Here is a 5,172-nt window from a genome sequence, read left to right as displayed (position 1 = left end):
ACAATCAAAAAACAAATAATCCAGTGAAGAAATGGGCAGAAGACATGAATACATATTTTTCCAAAGAAGACATTCAGAGGGCAAAAAGACACAAATAAAGATGCTCAACAACACTCTTCATCAGTGAAATATAAATCAAAACCACAATGAGATACCAACTCACACCTGGCACAATGACTAAAATTAACAATTCAGAAAACAAAAAATGTCAGCAAGGATGCAGAGAAAGTGAAACCCTTTCGCACTGTTGATGGTAATGCAAACTGGCGCAGCCACTCTGGAAAACAGTGTCGAGATTCCTCAAAAAATAAAAAACGGAACTATCCTGTGATCAAGCAATTGCATTTATCCAAGGATACCAAAGGTATCCAAAGGACACCAAAAGGCTGATTCGAAAGGGCACGTGCATCCCAATCTTTATGGCAGTCTTATCAACAAAAAACAAATTGTGGAACAGCCCAAATACTCATCAACACATAAATGCATAAAGAGGTGGTAAATATATACAATGCAATATTACTTAGCCATCAAAAAGAATGACATCTTGCCAATTACAATAATGTGGATGGAACTACAGTGTATTATGCTAAATGGAACAAGTCAGAAAAGTCAAATATCCTATGATTTCACACATTAGTGGAATATAAGAAACACAACATACGGAAAGGAAAAATAAAATAAATCAAATCAGAGAGGGAGGAAACCAGAAGACACTCTTAAATACAGAGAACAAACTGAGGGGAAGTGGGGGAGGTGGGCTAAATGGCATGTGGCCATTAAGGAGGGCACCGGGTGAAATGAGAACTGGGTGTTATATGTATGCGATGGTTCTCTAAATTCTACCCCTAAAATCAGTACTACACTGTATGTTAACAGATTGAATTTACATTAATATAATACAAGAAAATTATATATAGAGAGAGACTACCTCAAAATAGCAAGCTTCTGCACAGTGAAGGAAACAATCAACAAACCAAAAAAGCAACCTATGGAATGGAAGAAGATATCTGTAAATGACATATCCTCAGGGTTAGTTTCCAAAACGTATAAGTTTTTTTAAATTGTTTTCAAATTATCAGTAGAGAGTGTGTCCATGCAGTTCAGCACACTGTTGTGTGAGAAGGAAAACTCGTGTCTTCCACTTTTATATTGTGGTAAGATCTCACTGAACATGAGACCCAGACTCTTCACAAAATTTTAACCATACATTACAGTATTGTTAATTACAGGGGTAATGATGTGGAGACCCCTCTAGAACTTAATCATCTTGCATAACACAAAATCATAGCCCTTGAGATCTACTCCTCACTGACCCTCCCTGCCAGGCCCTGGAAACTGCCATTTCACTCTCCATTTCATTGTTATCAAAACCCAAATTCAGCTGCCTGTTGCTGGAAAGGTCAATGTTCAAAGTTTTAGTTTGGGTGGCAAAGGAATTTGAGCTATATTCAGAAGGCCAGCCACTGGGGAGAAGGCAAACTCTTGTCCAAACGCCAACTCTGAGGTTTCTCCCTGACCCACGGCGTTTTAAAGCAGTAGAGGGCACTTATTCAAGCAAGGGAGTGCCATGGTCAAAACCATCTTTTGATCATGGGCAGACTCCATGGTGAAAGCTGCCAAAGTAACCTCAACTCCCCTCCATCTCCAACTGAAGAGGGAACCAAACTACATGGGAGGAGACTGCCAGAGGCCAGGAAAGAACCACCATAAGGGATTAGAGGAGAAAACCCCTGGGGCTCACACATGGTCAGCAGTACTTTCTGTTCTCCCCAGCTGGCATAAGAAAATACTAAAATACAACCTTGTAGTTCACCAATCATCACTCAGAATACTGACAAATGTTTTCCTCAGTGAACTCAGAGGAACCTTCAAAGCAAAAAACCAAAAGGATCAAATGGCTTGCAAACTAATAGCCAAGGAGAATAAGACACACAAAACTACAGAGCGATTTTTTGCATCACCCATAAAGGTAAAATTGACAATGTTTACCTCCACATCACAAGGAAGCAAAAGCAGTGGTCTCTGTAATGAGGAAAAGTAGTTATCCAAAGAAAGTGACCCAGCAGTACCACAGGACATGGAATTGGTAGAGAAGTTCAGGGTGTTATAACTGCATAGCCCATATGCAAGTAGCTGGAGGAAAGATTGAAGGTGTTGACTAGAGCCATGCCTCTGGGTCCAAATTCCTACCCATGTCCATGTGACCACTCTTGACCATGGCCCACCTTCCCCTCCCACATCCACCCCAGCTTAACTGATGCGCAGGGTCACACAATGCCACACCCTGGGACTGTTGCCTAACCCCACAGGTGGCCCCCACGTGCAGGGTGCTGGCCACCTGGCACAGCCCTCTGTTCTCTCTGATGGTCTAGACCTGGCTTTGCTGAGGATCCTCCATTTATCCATTCTCACTGGCAGATGTCTCTGAGCAGGGGCATGAGGCTGGCAGAGGGCCAGGTCACCCTGAGGGCACCCCTCTTGCTGTTTGCACTCTGGGCAGTGCTGGCTCCTGTGCAGGGTTCTCAAGGGCATCCCTCATGGTGCTACATCTTCTCTGAGATGGTAATTCCCAAGAAGGAGCCACACCACAGCAAGGGCATTCAGATGCCTGGCTGTCTGTCCTATAGCCTGCGTTTTGGGGGTAAGAGACATGTTATGCACATGCGGCACAAGAAACTCTTTTGGTCCAGACTCTGCTGATGATGACTCAGGATGCTCAGGGAGCATCCTGACTACACTTTCATGCCTCCAGACTGTTACTACCTCGACTACCTGGAGGAGATTCCTCTTTCCATGGTCACAATCGACACAGGCTATGGCAGCCTTGAAGATATCATGAAGTTGGATTAAGTTGCCTATGAAATGAGACCCCTCGGTGATTTCCAATGGTTTGAACACTTTGTTTCTCAGATAGTCGCAGACATCTGTGCAATGGGACCTACTTATAACCTAGGACATAAGGAGGACAGGGGACCCCCTTTTCCTCAAGGAAATGCCAGTGCAGCCCCAAGGATCTCTAGTAAGTTCTGTTCATCCCATCACAGAATTTTCAAAGGACTTGCTCTCAGTTTCAAAACAATGTATAGTATGTTAACCACGTGAAAAAAGTGCCCAATTCCTAGTAAGGCTAGTTAGCTTAATTGAGTCAATATTTCATGGTATTGATGTAAGTTATTGGATTCATGGTCATTTATACTGAGAGACGTCAAGCTCACACGGGCAATTATGTGTTGCATCAGAGTCCTTTTTTCTCTTCAATAGTATGAGTCAAAGTATTTTCGATTTCTTAAAACACATTCACCCTTAATGTGATTTGAGATGGGCCCTATGAGGTTCATGGCAGTCCAGTTGTATATTCTATATGCCATCCACCAATGGGTTATATGCCATCATTCTGAGTTATTTAGGCAGACATTATTTACTCTTGTCTGTCATAGCAACACATCAGATGGCAAGAAATTGTGGCTTGTGCATTGACACTGATGAATGTGCTTGCCAAAAAAGGTCCAACTGCATTAGGACCCAATTAACTGGTATAATGGAAGCTTTCAGTAACTGTTCCTTCATTCATATGCAGCACATAATGAATTGTGGAACAGGCAAGTGCATGTTCAACACTGAAATGGTGCATTTAAATAAAAGCCTGACCCACTATCATTATGGAAACTACATAGTGGATCCAGGAAAGCAGTGTGACTGCGGCTCATTCAACCAGTGCTACAGCAATCTAGACTGTATGCGTGATTGTAACTGAACCCCTGGGGGCAAATGTAATACAGGCAGATGCTATACAGACTGCACCAACTCCGCTGCTTGGACACCCTGCAGACCAATCCAAAATATACGTCATCTTCCAGAGTTCTGCCATGGGGTGACCTTGGCATACCCTGATGACTTCCATATGCAAGATGGAACCGCGTGCACTGAAGAGGGCTGCTGCTATCATGGAAACTGCACTGACCGCACTATTCACTGCCAAGAAAGCTTTGGCAGAAATTCTGGGAAAGGTGAAGATGTCTGCTATACCATAAATCACAAAGGCAGCCGACATGGACACTGCAGAAGACCCCGGGGAATTCAATGCTGAACCTGTTCCCATACAGGCGTGCCGTGTGGAAGGCTGCAGTGTAGGAATGTCACACATCTCCCTCAACTGCAAGGGCATGTTGGATTCCATCTGTCGGAGATCCAGCGTTCTGATGTTTGGGGCCGGATTCACAGCGTAGCACAGGAACAACCCAGATTGCTCATGTGAGAACTAGTATTTCCTGTGCTTCTGGAAAGTTCTGTCGGGATACCTACTGCACTGGCAGTGGGGCTCAGCTGAATTATGACTGTATCCCAGAGAAATGCAGTCACAGAGGGATGTGCAACCATAACAGGAACTGCCACTGCCACATAGGCTGGGATCTTCCATGGTGCACGGACAAGGCACTGGTGGGAGAACAGGTTGTGGACCCCTCCGAGAAGAATTCAGTCAGTCAGGCAAAGTCATGAATCCATCGTATATCTCAGAGTGGGTTTTGGTCACATTTATGCCATAATAGCTGCATTCCTCTTTGTTGTTTCTGGAAATGTCAGAACTATAAACACAGAGAAAGTTAAGGAAGAGATTTTTGGAGAAGACAATCCATAATTTAGCCTCCAGACCCCTGAACAACTATAGACAATGCATCTGGTGCATCTGTAAAAATACAGTATTGAGGCGGCACAGCTGACATCCACGTTTCCAAGGGTCTGCAGGAGACACAGGGGTCCTCAGGCACATCACAGCTCTGACACCAGGTGTCTCATGGGTCACCGACCAGCACTCTGAAATAAAACTTGAAAACTGCATGCTTCTGGCTTTTATGTAGTTTTTAGGCCTGTAAGAGTCCAAACTGAGCCTTAGTTTCTCGGAAGAGGACCTGAGTCAGAGCTGTGTCTTGAGCAGAAGTGTCTGTTTCCAGAATTAAGAGAAGTTGACACAAGCTCCTTTATTGGCAACTTCATGAGTTTTCTCCAAAACTACGCTGTTGTGGACTGAAAAGTTTCTCATTCTCCAGGTAATCTGTCTTCCCCCAGTCCTATGTGGGCTCAGGATAATGGAGGGCTACCACCCACCCATACTGCCTGTCCCACACGGGGGTGTCTGCGGGCTGTGAGGGAAGGGGACTGGCATTAGGTTCCACT

The 5,172-nt window shown here is 44.4% G+C and overlaps 1 pseudogene; it reads left to right on the top strand.

Moving 5' to 3' along the window:
- The first annotated feature begins 2,418 nt into the window (after positions 1-2,418).
- Positions 2,419-4,780, top strand: LOC131517847 (disintegrin and metalloproteinase domain-containing protein 21-like; annotated as a pseudogene).
- Positions 4,781-5,172: the final 392 nt, after the last annotated feature.

This window comes from Neofelis nebulosa, chromosome 7 (assembly GCF_028018385.1).
Source record: "Neofelis nebulosa isolate mNeoNeb1 chromosome 7, mNeoNeb1.pri, whole genome shotgun sequence".
NCBI lineage: Eukaryota > Metazoa > Chordata > Mammalia > Carnivora > Felidae > Neofelis > Neofelis nebulosa.
Note: the sequence above shows the minus strand (reverse complement) of the source record. Positions and strands in the feature narration are given on the sequence as shown.